Source organism: Amblyraja radiata, chromosome 11, assembly GCF_010909765.2.
Source record: "Amblyraja radiata isolate CabotCenter1 chromosome 11, sAmbRad1.1.pri, whole genome shotgun sequence".
NCBI lineage: Eukaryota > Metazoa > Chordata > Chondrichthyes > Rajiformes > Rajidae > Amblyraja > Amblyraja radiata.
In genome coordinates this window covers 56,312,402-56,332,202 of record NC_045966.1, presented here as the reverse complement: position 1 = coordinate 56,332,202, position 19,801 = coordinate 56,312,402, and the positions used below count along the sequence as shown (strand labels likewise).

Here is a 19,801-nt window from a genome sequence, read left to right as displayed (position 1 = left end):
CAGGGTAATATCTTTACATATCTGTTGTGCTGCTTCAAGTAAGAGTTTCATTGTTCTGTTTTGGGACATGTGACAATAAAACACTCTTGACTCTTGACACCAGCCCCTCCCTCGGCCCCCTCCTGTCTCGTTTGCTGTAGAGTTTTTGGGTCCCACATCAGCTCATCAGAAACCATTGAACAAGAAGTAAATTAATCCTTGAACTCCATGCACCACTTCAGGGAGATTAAAGTTGCTGAGTGAACAGCAAGTTGAGAATTTTATGGAGTGAAAGAATGTTTAATGTCTTGACTCCAGCATGAAAGGTATAGGACAGCAAATTTCCTTTTGGTGCATAACAGTGATTCGAACTTGGGTCAAAATTTCAATGTTTGTAGATAAAATAAAACTCAGAAATATAGTACTCAGTGAAGAGAGCAGTAAAATACATCAGGAAGAAAGAATGTTTTAAAGGGCTGTTAGGTGACAGGTAAGATTTATTGCTGATAATGTCATGATTAATTTTGGAAGATAGCATGGTGCAGGTGCAGAGTGACCTAGGCACATATATGTTTTATTGAAGGTGACAGAAGTTGAAAAGTCTTTTGGGGATCTGTGTATATTTCCAAAAAGTGCTATGTATTTCAAAAGCTAAGAGGTCATGCTAAACCTTCATAAAACCGACCTCTATATATATCACCTGCAGTATCCATCCTCGGATTCATATTAGGATTAATATTAGAAGGGCTGCAGAGGAGAGTTATTAGTATTTTGTCATGAGATGATGGAGTGAAAATCCCATTTTGACAACCTTCCCAATTCAGCGCCCACATTTCCCTCCTTAAGGCATCTCTCTACTTACCCTGTTGCTCATTTAAAGTCAATGTTCTCCAGCACCAACCCCAACCCAAGAACAGGAAGAATGGCTCCACTGAGAAATATCTACACTCTTTTACAGCTCACTCTCTCTCCACTCTCTTCTCATTCTCAATCTTTTCAACCTACATCTCTGTTGACTTTGTTCTGAGTTCTTTTTCTTATCGAGTCCACGCAGAAGATTAGAAGTTGTTCAGCCAGAGCTGACACACTTCTCGGCATCTGCACACAATGTTTGTCTGTCTTGTGCTTCTTGTGCGTGGTGGTGGAAAGATTGGTGAAAACAGGGCCGTGATGTGAACGCACGTCCCTTGACCCTGCTCTCTGAGTTCTTCCTCTTGAATTCACCCCAAACATGTAAAATCCCCAAACTACACCCTTAGTTACCATTTGACCTTACCGTCCCACAAGATCTCATGATGCACAATGTCTCAATCACAGCAAGTTTCTGATTACTTTCTTGCATTATTGCATTTCCCTCCTGTCTCTACTTCCTATTGTATCTTCCAAAGTGCTTACATCGGCATTTTCAAAAACTCAGTCGTGTGAACTTTGGCCTATTTTAGGCATTGCATCTTGGATCACCGAACAACTGCCAAATCCTTGGTCGGAAGGAACTGCAGATGCTGGTTTACACCGAAGATAGACACAAAGTGCCGGATTAACTCAGCGGGACAGGAAGCATCTCTGGCGAGGAATCGGACATTTCGGGTCGAGACCCTTCTTCAGACTGAGAATCAGGGGAGAGGGGGACACAAAGGAAGGGTAAGGTATAAAAACAAGACATCAAAAGAGATGCAGATCAAGGAAAATGTAGAATCGATCATTGTTAGCTAGGAGAAGGTGACAACAAAACAAACAAGGTTAAAATGTAATTGGGGACAGTCAGACTGGTTAGAGGCCTGGGAAGGGGAAGGATGGAGAGAGAGGGAAAGCAAGAGTTACATGAAGTTAGAGAAGTCAATGTCCATACCGCTGGCGTGTAAGCTGCGCAAGTGAAATATGAGGTGCTGTTCCTCCAATTTGCGCTGGCCCTCACTCTGACAATGGAGGAGGCCCAGGATAGAAATGTCAGTTTAGGAATGGGAGGGGGAGTTACGGTGTTTAGCAACAGGGGGATCAGGAAAGTTATGCGGATTGAGCGGAGGTGTTCAGCGAAATGATCCTCGAGCCTGCGCTTGGTCTTCAAATCCTTGTCTTCAGTTTGTTCCCATTATAACCATGGTGGTCCCTTACTTTGGCTGCTCTCTTAATGCCATGTATTTAAGTTGAAGGTACCTAGGCTTGAATAGATGTGGTTGGTAATTAGTCAACCATTCATCAACTCATTTGGCTAGACCACATAAAACAAAATTGCAAAAAATGTTGTCTACACAAAGTAAAATAATTGTAATGCAAGGATCTTCCTGGACTGCCAAGTCATCATCTTGATTTGGTGAGCCTTCTTCAGACTAATGTCAGGGGAGGGGGTAGGACAAAGAAGGAATGTAGGTGGAGACAGTGGGACTAGTGGGAGAACTGGGAAGGATATAGAGAGAGAAGGCAAGGGCTACCTGAAATTATTCCCTCCCCCTTCCCAGTTCTCCCACTAGTTCCACTGTCTCCACCTACATTCTCTCTTTGTCTTACCCCCTCCCCTGACATCAGTCTGAAGAAGCGTCTCGACATGAAACGTCGCCAATTCCTTCTCTCCATAGATGCTGCCTCACCCGCTGAGTTTTTCCTGCATTTTGTGTCTACCTTCTATTTTACCAGCATCTGCAGTTCTTTCTTAAACATATCCTCTGGATTTGTTTCTCTACCAGAAACCATCTACTTAACTCTCTCTTCCTACCATCTCCAATAACAAATGCAAGAGAGTTAGGTCATGGGTTTGTTTGGTACAATATTGAAACCACCTGTATACCACATCTGCCACTTCCCTCCTTCTTTAACTCACTGGGTGAACCATTTAATTGCTCTCCTAACCTGAGGTTTGAATTTCCTTCCCACCAGCTTGCATGCCAACAAATTCACCCTCATCAGATGCCTCACCTGCAGCTTCCTTGGTCCTATTGATAATATTGGCCAAATAAATATGTCACAAAATGGAGGATCTCTGCATTTGCAAAACCTGCTTGTCATTTTTCTGTGAAAAGCTGCAAAGCCATGAATCTCATGGTTCCAGGGTGTCTGGGACCTGGGAGGAAGTCAAGCACAGGGTGATGTCCAGATACCCCCTCTATTGTTAATATGTATGAGGGTTTTGCAGAAAGACCTGAGCTGGGTTGCAAATGCAGGATCAGGATTGGTTATCGAATGGGGTGTTGTAAAAGTATTGTTAATTATTTTGCAGAGTCTTTGTGCTGTTATCTTGAGATTGATCAAAGTATGGTGCCTTGTTCAAATTGTTTATACTACTTGGGGAAATGTTTCTTTACTTTGGTGAACTGTCTTCCAACTGTGGAAACAATGTAATGGGATACTTTGTGATTGGGTTAGGGAACTGTCAATAAATGTATTATATGACTTTTATTTGTGATTGGCTCCCTTCACAGTTCTCCCACTAGTCCCACTGTCTCCGCCTACATTCTTTCTTTGGCCCTTCCCCCCTTGTATTTTCGCGCCACGGATCCGATACAGTATAAAAGAGGAGACACCACATGGATCAAGGTCGATCATCTGGAAGTGCACTTGGGACTATGTTGACTGTCTGGAGGTGTCTATTCGCACGAGGCTGAAGGGCTTGGACGAGTAGAGACAAGGATCGGACCCGCGGTGTTGGTTTGGTATTGCATAGGAAGTTTGTTTGTGAGTGAGAATAAAGAGTTAGTTGATCCAGTGATTGACTCACTAGACTAGTGTTTTACTGAACTAGACTAATGGGGTAAGCTTTAGGAGCATAATACAATACAATAACAATACAATATTTATTACATGACATTTGAACCTCAGTGAGGCTAAAACGAAACTCCGTTTCCACAGCCATACAAACAAAGACAATTCCTACGATGCTCAAGCCCCAGGCGGGCATTGGAATGTCCCGCGGCCACTAAAGCCGCGCTGGGCGATGTACGGCCCCGCTCCGGTTCGTTCCAATCCCACGACACGGCCAGGAGAAGTTGTGTTGCGGGAGCTCCGGAAAGCGGTCTGCACCCGGAACCGCGAGCTCCCGATGTCTCAGTCCACAGGTCTGCAGCTGGAGCCTCTGAGCTCTGGAGTCGGGCCGCAACAGCGAGCCACCACCGCACCCCACACTCCGAGGCCGGCCAGCCCCACGATGGTAAGTCCGCAGCCCCGCGACTGGAGCCCCCAGGTCGTTCCGGCTGGAGGCCGCTCCACGGTGCTAGGCCCAATGACAGGGAAAAGGTCGGGTCTCCCGTGCAGGGAAAGATTTTAAATGTTTCCCCCTCCCCCCCCCCCCCCCCCCCCCCCCGCCCGCCCTCCACATGTACACAGTTAAAAACAGTATTAAAAAACACAAACAACTACATTTAACTGGAAAAAAAAAGGAAAAAAAAAGACAGGCTGTAGGGGCCGCAGCAACGTGAGTTGTGCCACCACAGGAACACTTCAATTACACTATGCCCATTAAATCACCGCCTGACCAACTCCCCTTCCTGTCCTCTGATATTATTAATAAATCATCCTCCACTCAAAGCTTGCCATCATCAACTCTCTCCCCAGAAAAATGACCTTTTGCCTTTTTATCGTTGTAAACTACTGGTTTCCTTTCAATCTCTTTATCCTCTCCAAATGCTTTAAATATATTTTACATTCCAAAGTCTTTGCCCACTTGTAACTCCACTTCGAAAATTGAAAATATTTCACACCATCAAACAGCTCTGATCAAAGTCATGGATAAATTCCCATGGGATGTGTCCTGTATTACAGATCTGCAGTCTTTGTAGAGTTCTACTCATATCTATCCATCTACAGCCAATAGTCAACAAACATTCACTTTCCATATCCACATCATCACTTCTTGCTCCCTTGCATTTATCTGCCAAATGCCGGTTCTTGCAACATCACCTCATAGCAGCATAAGTTTTTGCAAATTTGGGAAAGACACCGAGCTTTACCTGATCATCGTCTCTCTTGATCAGCTCCAAATTACCAGTCCGCAATCAACAGAAAGACATTCAATTAAAGTTTAGTTCAATTATAGTTCAATACAAGTTTAGAAGACCAAAAACATGGTTCTCTGGACTTATCATAAACTCTTCTTTCTAACAGATGCTCCAATATTTTCCTAACAGCCTAAAACTGAACTAGACTGTTAAAACCTTGTTGTCACGTTTTAGTTCTGGACCTCTCATCTAATAGACTTTACTTTAGATTTCAGAGATACAGCGCGGAACCAGGCATCTTACCCCACCGAGTCCACACCAACCAGAGATCACCCTGTATAAAAATGTAAAGAAATATCAAATACAAAAATGCTGGAAATCCACAGCTGGTAAGATTGTGGGAGAGAAAGAGTTAACTCTTCATCAGACCTGGAAAAGTTCGAAAACAATTAGCTTCTTGGTTACAGAGGGAAGAGGAATTGGAGCCCAAATGTAACCCCTTTTAATCTAGTGTATTGAATTTAATGCTTACTATCTGTTCTCAAGAGAAACTACATTTAATTTTATTAAATGTCCCCTCCATCGCAGGGGAGACTTCTGACCGACATACACTACAAACCAACTGACTCACATGGCTATCTGGACTACACGTCTTCCCACCCTGCCCCCTGTAAAGACTCCATCCCCTACTCCCAATTCCTCCGCCTACGCCGTATCTGTTCCCAGGATGAGACGTTCTACACCAGGGCATCGGAAATGTCCTCGTTCTTCAGGGAACGGGGATTCCCCTCCGCCACCATAGATGAGGCTCGCACCAGGGTCTCATCCATACCCCGCAACACTGCTCTCTCTCCCCATCCCCGCACTCGCAACAAGGGCAGAGTCCCCCTAGTCCTCACCTTTCACCCCACCAGCCGGCAAATACAACACATAATCCTCCGCCATTTCCGCCACCTCCAACGTGACCCCACCACTCGCCACATTTTCCCATCTCCCCCTATGTCTGCCTTCCGCAAAGACCGCTCCCTCCGCAACTCCCTTGTCAATTCTTCCCTTCCCTCCCGTACCACCCCCTCCCCGGGCACTTTCCGTTGCAACCGCAAGAAATGCAACACCTGTCCCTTCACCTCCCCCCTCGACTCCATTCAAGGACCCAAGCAGTCGTTCCAGGTGCGACAAAGGTTCACCTGTATCTCCTCCAACCTCATCTGCTGCATCCACTGCTCTAGATGTCAGCTGATTTACATCGGGGAGACTAATCGGAGGTTGGGCGATCGTTTTGCCGAACACCTCCGCTCAGTCCGCAATAACCTACCTGAACTCCCGGTGGCTCAGCACTTCAACTCCCCCTCCCATTCCCAATCCGACCTCTCTGTCCTGGGTCTCCTCCATTGCCAGAGTGAGCAACACCGGAAATTGGAGGAACAGCACCTCATATTCCGCCTGGGTTGCTTGCGTCCGGATGGCATGAACGTTGCATTCTCCCAATTTTGCTAGCCCTTGCTGTCTACTCCCCTTCCTTAACCCTCGAGCTGTCTCCTCCCATCCCCCCGCCCTCGGGCTCCTCCTCCTCCCTTTTTCCTTCCTTCTTCCCCCCCACCCCCCATCAGTCTGAAGAAGGGTTTCGGCCCGAAACGTCGCCTATTTCCTTCGCTCCATAGATGCTGCTGCACCCGCTGAGTTTCTCCAGCATTTTTGTGTACCTTTAATTTTATTTAGTTTAGTTTAGTTTATTATTGTCACGTGTACCGAGGTACAGTGGAAAGCTTTTGTTTTCATGTAATCCAGTCAAAGAAAAGGCTAAACATGAATACAATCACGTTGTCCACAGTGCACAGATAAAGGATAAAATGTACAAAATGTAATGCAAGATAAAGACTGATAAAGTCCAATTAAAGATAGTTTAAATGTCTCCAGTTATGTAGTTGGGAGGTCTAGAGCATGAGAGGAATGTTTAATTGCCTGATAACATAAAGTCATAAGGTGATAAGTGATAGAAGCAGAACAAAGACATTCGGCCCATCAAGTCTACTCCACCATTCAATCATGGCTGATCCACCTCTCCCATTTAACCCAATTCTCCTGCCTTCTCCCCATAACCCCAGACGCCCATACTAATCAAGAATCAATCTATCTCTGCTTTAAAAATATCCATGACTTAGCCTCCACAGCTCTCTGTGGCAAAGAATTCCACCCTCTGCCTAAAGAAATTCATTCTTATATCCCCCACTTAAAGGAATGTCCTTTAATTCTGAGTCATATACTCTAGTTGTATATTCTCCCACTAGTGGAAACATCCTCTCCACATCCACTCTATCCAATACTTTCACTATTTGGTAAGTTTCAAATAGTAAAATAGTGAATTGGTAGTGAGAAGGTATCAAACAGCTATTTTCCTCAGTAATGATGAGTTTTTCAATCTCATTATTTCTTACTTGAGGGCGTCATGGTGGTGCAGCAGTAGAGCCGTTGCCTTACAGTGCCAGAGACCCAGGTTCACTCCCGACAATGGGTCATAAGTGATAGGACCCATCGAGTCTACTCCGCCATTCAATCGTGGCTGATCTATCTGTTCTTCCTAACCTCATTCTCCATCCTTCTCCCCATACCTCTAATGCCTGCACTAATCAAGAATCCATCTTTCTCTGCCATAAAATATCCACTGACTTGGTCTCCATAACCTTCTGTGGCAAAGAATTAGTCCTAAAAGAACATCCTTTATTTTAACATCTGGGAAGAAACCATCCATGAATCAGAAGGTAGCATTTTCAAACTTCTGTACCTCTTGTCTGATGGTAGAGGGGAGAAGAGGGAGTGACCAGAGTAAGTCTGATTATGCTGGCAGCGTTGCCGAGGCATTGTGAAGTGTAGATAGAGTCAATGGAAAGGAGGTTGATTTGCATATTGATCTGGGCCATGTCCACAACTGCAATTTCCTACAGTCTTGTATGGAGCTGTTCCCAAACCAAGTTATGATCCTGATAAAGGAAGCGAGCGGGCAAGGAAGATGATCTTGCCAGGAAGCGAGCGGGCAAGATCATCTCTGACCCCTCTCACCCTGGCCACAAACTCTTTGAATCACTTCCCTCTGGAAGGCGACTCCGGATTGTCAAAGCTGCCACAGCCAGACATAAAAACAGTTTTTATCCACGAGTAGTTGCTCTACTCAACAGCCAAAAATCTGTAGCCTCCCTTTGATCTGGTATTTTGTTGGTTCACGTGCTTGATCAATGGTGTTTTATCATTAATGTTTTATTATTATTAATGTTTAGTGTTTTCTGAGTCATTCTTAACTGTCACTGTATGTGGGCGGAGCACCAAGGCAAATTCCTTGTATGTGAATACTTGGCCAATAAACTTACTTACTTACTTAAAACTTTTTCCACGGCACATCTGTAGAAGTAGGTGAGGGTTGTTGGGTTCATGTCAAACTTCCTAAGCCTTTGAAGGAAGGAGAGGGGTTGATGTGCTCTCTTAGCCACAACTTCGATGTGGCTGGTCCAGAACAAATTACCAGTGATAAATATTCCTCGGATTTTGAAGCTTTTGACCATCTCTACGTCTGTGCTATCGATGTATACTGGGTGAACTGCTTTACTTCCTGCAGACAATTACAATCTCCTTTGTTTTGCTGATATTGAATGGAACATTGTTGTCTTGGCATCAAGTTACAAGGTTCTCAATCTCTTTTCTGTACTCTGTGTCATCAGATGTTTTTAGTGCATCTTATGTGGGGGTGATGAGGGGGAATAGGGGGAAGCCGTTTCCCAGTCACTTACCTGGACGGAGATGCGTCTTTTCTCCGTGTCGCATCTTCGCCCCCACCTCTCAGCCTATCAACTGGATTGGCGCAGCCTTTCCTACCGGAGACAGGCCAGAGCTTCAGCAGCGGCGCAACACTGACTTAACATCGCAGAGTGGGACGATGCCTTGCTGGGGATCAACTGTGTTGGAGCTCTGAGTGTTGGGCCTGCTAACTTTAACACCGTGGAGTTGTGGTTTGCGGAGCTTCTAGCCGCAGGTGAGGCGCTGACTATAACATCGCGGAGGCCTGGGATCTTTTCCTGGGGATCGCCAGTGTTGGAGCTCCGCCTGTGGTCTTCGGAAGCCGCGGTCTCCGGTAAGAAGCGGCCGATTCGGAAACCACAAGTCGCAAGTGTGTTCCTCGACTCCGACGCCGGAGTTCAGATCATCCCGGCGAGAAGGCCTAAACATCGGGCCATCCGTAAAAGCGACTGCGGGGGGTTCAAAGGTTCCGACCACGGGTGATTGAAGAGGAAGAGTGACTGAACTTTATTGCCTTTCATCACAGTGGGAAACGTTGATTCCGCTGTGGTGGATGTTAATGTTAAACTCTATCATGGATTGTTTCCTTTTTGTTTGTATGGCTGTATGGTAACTCAAATATCACTGAACCAATTGGTGCATGTGACAATAAATGTGAACTTAAACTTGAACTCATTATTTGATATCCAGAACACTAGAGTGGTGTCATCTGCAAGCTTGCAGATTGAGTTAGATTGATATTTGGCTGCAGTCATGAGTGTATATGGAGTGTAGTAGGTGACTAAGAACGCATCCTTATCAGGCACCAGTGTTGAGAATTATCGTAGAGAAGGATTTGTCCCCTATCCTGACTCATTGTGGTCTGTTGGTCAGGAAGTCGAATATCCTGTTGCAGAGGGGAGTGCTGACACCAAGTTCCATGAGTTTCAACATGAGCTTGAAGATGAGGTTGGGTGGGATAATGATATTGAAAGCAGAGCTAGAGTCGATGAGAAGTAATCTGACATAGGTGTTCTTCTTATCCAGGTGTTCCAGGGATGGGTGTAGGACCAGGGTGGAGGCATCAGCCATGAACCTGTTGTGGCGGTAGGTGAACTGCAATGGTGACACCTTCACAGAATAATTCTACTCTGTCCACAAAGAATTACTTAACAACCAGTCCCCCGTCTTTGTGGGGAACTCAAGAGGGAGCAGCAGGGGATCACCCATTCGGCTTTTCTGTCCGAAATGCTTTAATGCATTAGCCTTATTATCTGCCTGAGATGCAAGATGGGCATGTTCCTCCTGTTTAGCTGTATAATTATCCACCAACATCTGCAAACACTTATGGTAGAAGTGCACCTGCTGTGTTGTTTAATCTTGGTTGTCAGATTGCCTAGCATGGTCTATTGCACGTACACAAAAATGCTGGAGAAACTCAGCGGGGGCAGCAGCATCTATGGAGCGAAGGAAATTGATCCGAAACCCTTCTTCCCACCCTGCTTCCTGTAAGGACTCCATCCCCTACTCCCAATTCCTCCGTCTACTCCACATCTACTCCCAGGATGAGGGGTTCCACACCAGGGCATCTGAAATGTCCTAATTCTTCAGGGAACGGGGGTTCCCCTCCTCCACCATAGATGAGGCTCGCACCAGGGTCTCTTCCATACCCCGCAACATTGCTCTCTCTCCCCATCCCCGCACTCGCAACACAGGCAGAGTCCCCCTAGTCCTCACCTTTCAGCCCACCAGCCGTCACATACAACAAGTAATCCTCCGTCAGTTTCGCCACCTCCAACATGACCCCACCACTCGCCACATCTTCCCATCTCCCCCCATGTCTGCCTTCCACAAAGACCGCTCCCTCCGTAACTCCCTTGTCAATTCTTCCCTTCCCTCCCGTACCACCGCCTCCCTGGGCACTTTCCGTTGCAACCGCAAGAGATGCAACACTTGTCCCTTTACCTCTCCCCTCGACTCCATTCAAGGACCCAAGCAGTCGTTCCAAGTGCGACAGAGGTTCACCTGTATCTCCTCCAACCTCATCTATTGCATCCGCTGCTCTAGATGTCAGCTGATCTACATCGGTGAGATTAAGCAGAGGCTGGGCAATCATTTCGCCAAACACCTCCGCTCGGTCCACAAGAACCTACCTGACCTTTTTGTGTACCTTCGATTTTCCCGCATCTGCAGTTCCTTCTTAAACACATGGTCTATTGCACATTGCTTTTGTTCTTTATCAACATGTTTGATGTCTCATCTGTAGATATACCTGATGCTCTTGCCAGCATATCCTCCTGAACTCCTCACTGGTTGATCCCTGGCTCCACAGTAATGGCAGAGTGAGGGACATGCCAGACTACACGGTTACAGATGGTGGTAGGATCACATTTCAGCTGGTGTTTTTGGTCCACAGTGCCTCATGGATACTTAGCTTTGAGTTTTCACATTTATAATGACTCTCCCTCTTTCTCTCTCCCCCACCGTGCCACCGTGCCACCATGCCACCGTGCTGCCAAAGTAAAAGCAATGCTGGAGATGCCGGGGATTGAACCCGGGACCTCACACATGCGAAGCGTGCGCTCTACCACTGAGCTACATCCCCAGGCACTTGAAGTTGGATTATATGCCTTGTATTTTGATCTGATCAAGGTTTCTAAATTAGGTTGATTTCTAAGATTAAACCTGGGTTTCTCATAGAACAAATGATGTGATTTTTCCTAGTGTAACAGAAAGCGGGAACAATTGGAACTTGCAGGACTGAGATGAATAGATTTTTGTTGGATGTGGGCAATGAATGATAAAGAGATCAGGAGGCAGTTCATGGTCTATGGTGTATGTAAAGGAGTGATAGCTGACACACTGTAACCTTTACTGGTAGTTTATTATAGCACATGGCACACACGTCCCAGCACTGACTGCATCCAGCCTTCAGGCGTACTGGGACCTAGTGGGAGGAACAAAGGGAGGATACTACAGTTATACTAATATGATGGGGCGTGGTTAGTGGTGATGAGGTAACTACATTATAGGTTGCATGCATAACCCATCTACATCCTTCCCCTTACAATTTAAACAAGTTACAACAGTGGCAGGTTTATTATACAGAACCTGCAAAGCTAAGCATACTCTCCGTAGCGAGCCGGAGGTTTTACAATCCGACCCGAGCGAGTGCGCACAGCACCTTCACCCTCCCCACCCGAAAGAATAGGAGGAGGGACAGGAACGGAAAAAGGAGGGGGAAAGAAGGTGGGTGGAGAACCCAGCTTGGAGGGGGAACGGAGAGGCACAGGTGAGCCAGGTGAAACAGTAGGGGTAGAACGAGTGGAAGTGGGAGAGAGAGAAGACCTTGCAGGGGACAACAGAGCCTGGGGAGTAAACCCGGGAGGAGCAGGGGGGGGGTACCCGAGGCAAAAGGATCAACCGTGGCATGCAGGGAGCAGAGGGTAAGTTAGTGGAGGAAGGCTCGACACGCGATGGAGGGGTATACGGAATCGCAGGAGGTGGTTTGGGCTCGTTAACCGCCAACAGGTGCTGGCGGCTGCGTCGGTATACAGTCCCTTCGAAATCCACGAGGTAGGACCGTGGCGCGCTGTCAAGCCCGACAACGGTGGCAAGTCGGGAATAGCCGGTGGACGTCTGCAAACGGACGACCTGTCCAGGCATCAGTGGCGAAAGAGGGCGGCAGAATTTGTCGTGCGAGCGGCGCTGGATCTCGTGCTTCTGGGCAATACGTTGTTTGACATCAGCAGGCTGCCGGACTTTGGGCATCAGGGACTGCTGGGCAATAGGCATCGGAGGGCGGACAACACGGGACATGAGTCGCTGGGCAGGGGACCCCATGGTACTGTCTCTGGAAATGTTCCGAAGATTCAGGAGACCCTGATAGAAATCCCCGTTCGAGAGGCGGGTCTGTTCAAGCAGGTGCTTTGCGCTGCGGACCGCACGTTCAGCTAGACCGTTGCTCTGAGGGTACTCCGGGCTGCTGGTGAAATGATTAAAGTTCCACTTTGCAGCAAACGCTCGAAACTCGGCGCTGGTGAACTGGCGTCCGTTGTCTGTCTGCAGCCGGACAGGGGAACCAAACGTGGCAAAGTGACGGCGAAGCTTGCTGATCACCATCTCGGAGGTGATGGCAGGGAGGAGGTCCACCTCGAACCAATTCGAGTAAGAGTCTACTAGCACAAGGTATTGCCTCCCGCGCCAGTCGAAAATATCGGCAGCCAGAGAGGACCAGGGCATGTCAGGGGCAGGCTGCTGCAAAAGCGGCTGTCTTTGCTGATGCGGGGCAAGAGAGTTACAGTCCGGACAGGAATCCACCCTGGCCTGGATGTACTTAGCCATGGCCGGCCAGTAGTACTGTTCCTGGGCATGTGAGATAGTGGCATCTGCCCCGGGATGCCCCATGTGGGCGGCGTCAAAATACAAGCCATGCAGCGAAGCAGGGACTACAACTTTGTGTCCTTTGATAATAATGCCGTCCCGGAGGACCAACTCATCGCGGACTAAAAAATAGGGGTGGACGCTGGCAGGCAACGAATTCCGTTTGGTGGGCCACCCGCGCTTGATGACAGCAGCAAAAAATGGTCGGGGTCGTTTGCGGTATGTGCAACCAAGCACTGTAGTTGCTGGGAAGGGACGAAGTTAACGTTCAGTACCTGTAAGTCCGACTGCTCGAAGGGGTGCCGGTCGCAGGATGCCCGGGGGGCCCGGGACAGTGCATCAGCCACATGCATCTCGGTGCCCCTCTTATATATGATTTTAAAGTCAAAGCGCTGTAGCTGCAGCATCATCCGCTGTAGCCTGGCAGGGGCGCAGTGTATAGGTTTGTTCAGTATCGTTACCAGTGGCTGGTGATCCGTCTCAACGGTGAACCTGGTGCCAAATAGGAAGTCCTTAAACTTCGAACACGCGAAGACCACCGCCAGCAGTTCCTTCTCTATCTGTGCATAGCGCTGCTCTGTGTCCGTCATGGTCCTAGAGGCATAGGAGATGGGCAGCAGCGAGTCATCAGCGTGGGGTTGCAGGCAGGCAGCACCCAGTCCAAAGCGAGAGGCGTCGCAAGTAACCACGATCGGACGCAGTAGATCAAAGAACTTCAGGGTAGGTGTGCTGACCAGCCTCGTCTTTAGCAGGTCGAACGCCTGCTGGTGGTGCGGAAACCATGCCCAGGCAATGTCCTTTTTAGTGAGCTGTCTCAGGGGTGCGCTCAATTCGCTGAGGTCGGGGATAAACTTCCCCAGGTAATTCACCATACCCAGGAAACGCTGCAGACTGACAACGTCTGTCGGGGCGGGCAGCTCTGAGATGGCGCTGGTCTTTTGCGGGTCTGGCTTTAACCCTTGGGCCGTGAAAATGTGGCCAACGTATGTGACCTCAGGCACCCGGAACTTGCACTTTGACCGATTAAGCTTCAAATTTATCTGCCGAGCACGGTCCAAAATCCGTCGGAGGTTGCGGTCATGTTCGGCCACATCCCTCCCATAGACCAGTATGTCGTCCACAATGATCGCGCAGGGCAGACCTGCAAACAATTGTTCCATAGAACGCTGAAATACCTCGCTGGCGGAGTTGATGCCGAACGGCATCCGCAAGAACTTAAACCTGCCGAAGGGCGTGCTGAACGTGGTCAGGTCCGTGGAGCGTTTGTCCAGGGGTATCTGCCAGAACGAACTTCTGGCATCGAGGACGGAGAACACTGTGGCTTGTCCCACCTGGGCGGCAACATCTTCGACAGTCCTCATGGGGTAGTGGGGCCGTTTAATCGCCATATTCAAGTCCTTGGGGTTGATGCATACCCGTATCTCATTTTTTCCTTTCTTCAATGTGGCGACCATGGTGGAGACCCATTCGGTTGGATCGCTGACAGCCTCCAGCACTCCCATGTTGACCATGTCTTTCAGCATACTCTCCACCTTGCCCTTCATGGCGAACGACACTCTATGGGGTGGACGGATCACAGGCACCACAGATGGGTCAGTCACGATCTTGTACACTAACGGCAGCTTCCCCAACTTGTCGTCAAACAAGTCTGGGTACTCGGATAGTGGATCCATCACAGCTTGCACCTCGTGGACCGTACGGTCAAACGACACCAGACCAAGATCCTGGCATGCCTGGTTGCTCAGCAACGTCACACAGTCACTGTCCAGAATAAAGAAAGACAGGTCCTGGGAAGATTTCTGCAGCACGCAGTGGAAGGTCGCCCTCCCCACAGGTGTTAGTTCCTCTCCCCCATAGGCACGCAAAACAGAGCGATCTGCAATCAGCAGCTCAGTCTTCCTTATCTGGTGGAACAGCTTTGTTGACATTACGTTCACTTTCGCCCCCGTGTCCAGCTTAGCAGAGAAGGACTTGTTGTTTACAGTTATATTCACAGAAGGATCAGGGAGGCGAGATCGGCTGTGGAGGAGAGTGTAAATACTTACATCTCCCGTGGAATAGCTGAGCTCAGAGTCGGGGGCAGCGTCAACAGAGGACTGAGAATCCATCTCGCTATCAACTTGCAGAAGGTTGTTTAGGAGTTGTCTGGGAGCTGAGGGCACTTTCCCACGGGACCGGCAGGCAGCTGCAAAATGGTTCCTTCTCCCGCAGAAATTGCAGGTCTTCCCAAGGGCTGGGCACTGTGATTCTGTGGAGTGCACGTAATTGCAGTTTGGACACTTTTTAGATCTCGGGTCTCGGGATGTACGAACGGGCCGCGGTGGAGTGCGAAAGTTGTCCCTCATACGACGTTGTCCAGCAACACCAGTTAGATTTATGGCTCGGGTGTCGGACCCCCTCTGTCCATGAGGAGGGGTGACCACTTCGGCAATGCGGCACGCATGCATTGCCTGAGTCAGGGTTAGGTCAGGCCGTTGCAGCAGGTCGGCACGTAGCTTCTGATCAATCATGCCAGTGACGAGAATGTCTCTGGTGAGCTGGTCGCGCATGGTTTCAAATCGGCACCGCTGGGCAAGGTGCCGCAGGTCGGCGATGAAGCACTCAACAGGTTCATCCGGCTGTTGCTTGCGTGAGAAGAACCTGGCCCGCTCCAGTATACGGTTGGAGGGCAGGTCACATATCTCCGCGAATTTGCGCAAAAGACATACCGGGTCGTCGGCCGATTCAGCTGGCTCGACCGGCTGCTCGTTGTCATCCAGGACTGCTGGTTCGTAGACAAAGGCTTGAGCTCTCTTCATTGCGTCGGGACCGGCCAGGTTGAGCAGGAGTGATGCTTTGACCGCGGCTGGGTCGTTCCGGTGCGCAATATTGACATAGTGAGTGTAGTCCATCACAAAAGTCGACCATCGCTCCGCAATGTCAGCGTCGAAGACAAGGGGAGATGGCTTTCGGCATGAGGATGCCATGTCAAGGGAAACCCAACACTGGGCACTAACGGGGACAAAATAAATGAAAACCGGTAAACGGGAAACGCGAGTTTTAAACTTCTGACACCATGTAAAGGTGTGATAGCTGACACACTGTAACCTTTACTGGTAGTTTATTATAGCACATGGCACACACGTCCCAGCACTGACTGCATCCAGCCTTCAGGCGTACTGGGACCTAGTGGGAGGATACTACAGTTATACTAATATGATGGGGCGTGGTTAGTGGTGATGAGGTAACTACATTATAGGTTGCATGCATAACCCATCTACAGTGTAGAACCAATGGGTGGTGGTATGGTGCAGCTGGCAGAGCTGTTGCCTCACATCTCCAGCAACCGGGTTCGATCCTGAACTTGGGTGCAGGCCCTGTGAAGTTTACACAGTTCCCCTCTCTCTACGTGGGTTTCCTCCGGGCACACTGTTTTCCTCCCAAATATGTCCTGTTTGATAGATTAACATAGAAACATAGAAAATAGGTGCAGGAGGAGGCCATTCGGCCCTTCGAGCCAGCACCACCATTCATTGTGATCATGGCTGATCGTCCCCAATCATCGCCTGCCTTCTCCCCATATCCCTTGATTAATCTAGCCCCTAGAGCTCTATCTAACTCTCTCTTCAATCCATCTAGTGAGTGATTTGGCCTCCACTGCCCTCTGTGGCAGGGAATTCCACAAATTCACAACTCTCTGGGTGAAAAAAAAAAATCTCACCTCAGTCTTAAATGGCCTCCACTTTATTCTAAGACTGTGGCCCCTGGTTCTGGACTCGCCCAACATTGGATACATTTTCCTGCATCTAGCTTGTCCAGTCCTTTTATAATTGTATATGTTTCTATAAGATACCCCCTCATCCTTCTAAACTTCAGTGAATACAAGCCTAGTCTTTTCAATATTTCATCATATGACAGTCCCGCCATCCCAGGGATCAATCTCGTGAACCTACGCTGCACTGCCTCAATCACAAGGATGTCCTTCCTCAAATTAGGAGACCAAAACTGTACACAATACTCCAGATGTGGTCTTACCAGAGCCCTATACAACTAGCCAATGTACTGTATAATGCCCTCTTAGTGTGTAGGTGAGTGGTTAAATCAGGTTTAGTTAATGAGAATACGTGAAGAATAAAATAGGATTGGTGTAACTGGGTACTAGATGGTCAACACATACTCAGTGAGCTGAGGCCTGTTTCTGTGTTGTAGGATTCTATAACTATAAATTCATATTTCATAACAGGGAGGTATGGTTGAAGTATGGCTAGGAAATGTTTGGAGGGACATGGGCCAAATGCAGACACACGGGGGACTAGCTCAGATGGGCATTTTGGTTGGCCAAAGGGCCTGTTTATGTGCTGTATGTCTCAATGACTCAATGACTCTGTATACCATTTATGTTGTCAATCTTTGCAATAACTCTTGACAACAACATACAGTGCATTGAGAAAGTATTCAGACCCCTTCACTTTTTACACATTTAGTTACATTACAGACTTATTCTAAAATTGATTAAATTCTCTTTTTTTTATCAGCAATCTACACACAATAGCCCACAATAAAAAAGTGAAAACAGGTGTTTAGAAATTTTTGCAAAATAACTAAAAATTATTAACTGTAATATCACATTTACATAAGTATTCAGACCCTTTACTCAGTACTTTATTGAGGCACCTTTGGCAGTGATTACAGCCTCAAATCTTCTTGGGTATGACGCTACAAGTTTGGCACACCTGTGTTTGGATAATTTCTCTCATTCGTCTCTGCAGATCCTCTCAAGCTCTGTCAGGTTGGATGGGGAGTGTTGATACACAGCTATTTTCAGGTCCCTCCAGAGATATTCGATCGGGTTCAAGTCCGGGCTCTGGCTGGACCACTCATGGACATTCACAGACTTGTCACAAAGCCACTCCTGCGTTGTCTTGGCTGTGAGCTTTGGGTCGTTGTCCTGTTGGAAGGTGAACCTCCGCCCCAGTCTGAGGTCCTGAACGCTCTGGAGCAGGTTTTCATCAATTATCTCTCTGTACTTTGCTCCGTTCATCTTTCCCTCGACCCTGACTAGTCTCCCAGTTCCTGCCGCTGAAAAACATCCCCACAGCATGATGCTGCCACCACCATGCTTCACCGTAGGTATGGTATTGGCCAGGTGTTGAGCGGTGCCTGGTTTCCTCCAGACGTGACACTTGGCATTCAGGCCAAAGAGTTCAATCTTGGTTTCATCTGGCCAGGGAATCTTGTTTAGGTGCCTTTTGGCAAACTCCAAGCGGGCTGTCATGTGCCTTTTACTGAGGAGTGGCTTCTGTCTGGCCACTCTACAATAAAGGCCTGATTGGTGGAGTGCTGCAGATATAGTTGTCCTTCTGGAAGTTTCTCTCATCTCCACAGAGGAACTCTGGAGCTCTGTCAGAGTGACCATCGGGTTCTTGGTCACCTCCCTGACCAAGGCCCTTCTCCCCTGATTGCTCATTTTGGCCAGGCGGCCAGCTCTATGAAGAGTCCTGATGGTTTCAAAGTTCTTCTATTTAAGAATGACGGAGTCCACTGTGCTCTTCGGGACCTGCAATGCTGCAAAAAATGTTTTATACCCTTCCCCAGATCTGTGTCTCAACACAATCCTGTCTCGGAGGTCTACAGACATTCCCTTCGTCTTCATGGCTTGGTTTTTGCTCTGACATGCACTGTCAACTGTGGGACCATATATAGACAGGTGTGTGCCTTTCCAAATCATGTACAATCAATTTAAGTTACTGCTTGTGGACTCCAATCAAGTTGTAGAAACATCTCAAGGATAATCAATGGAAACAGGATGCACCGAAGCTCGATTTTGAGAATCACAGCAAAGGGTCTGAATACTTATGTAAATGTGATATTTCAGTTATTTCTTTTTAATTACTTTGCAAAAGTTTCTAAACACCTGTTTTCGCTTTTATATTATGAGGTATTGTGTGTAGATTGATGATTAAAAAAATGACTGTAGTCAATTTTAGAATAAGGCTGTAATGTACCAAAATGTGGAAAAAGTGAAGAGGTCTGAATACTTTCTCAATGCACTGTACGTCATTTCCAATTACAAATCATTGTTACGAAACAGAGAAAGGAAAAGAGATTGCTTTAACTGGAAATAGCAGCTACTCAAAGATTATAATATGCTCCCTCACCCAATTCATACTCCTGGTAGACTGGGCTTCATAATATCACTGGATAAATCAGAGAGACTTCAAGATTTAAAATTCATGCCATTTAGTCCAAGAATCCATGCTGCCCAAAGATTTTAAAATTCATGCCATTTAGTCCAAGAATCCATGCTGCTCTCTCCCTCTCTCTCTCTCTCTCTCTCTCTCTCTCTCTCTCGCTCTCTCTCTCTCATCCCACCATGCCACCGTGCCACCGTGCCACTATGCTGCCAAAAGCAAAGCAATGCTGGAGATGCCGGGGATTGAACCCGGGACCTCACACATGCGAAGCGTGCGCTCTACCACTGAGCTACATCCCCAGGCAATTGAAGTTGGATTATAATGCCTTGTATTTTGATCTGGGGCCTGTCCCACTTTGGGCGTCATTTGCGCGTCATTTGTGCGACATCATTTACACGTTATGACGCACGACGCGTGATGCGTGCATGGCGTGCATTATGCACGCATGGTGACGTAGGCAGTAACGTTACGTGGGCAATGAATGATAAAGAGATCAAGAGGCAGTTCATGGTCTATGATGTAGAACCAATGGGTGGTGGAATGGTGCAGCTGGCAGAGCTGCTGCCTCACATCTCC

The 19,801-nt window shown here is 47.8% G+C and overlaps 2 non-coding genes across 2 annotated transcripts; both read right to left on the bottom strand.

Annotated features, from left to right (window-relative positions):
- Window positions 1-11,202: 11,202 nt before the first annotated feature.
- Window positions 11,203-11,274, bottom strand: trnaa-cgc. The gene has a single exon. It is a non-coding gene; the product is annotated as a tRNA-Ala (tRNA).
- Window positions 11,275-19,452: 8,178 nt separating this feature from the next.
- On the bottom strand, window positions 19,453-19,524 carry trnaa-cgc. Its single transcript has one exon. It is a non-coding gene; the product is annotated as a tRNA-Ala (tRNA).
- Window positions 19,525-19,801: the final 277 nt, after the last annotated feature.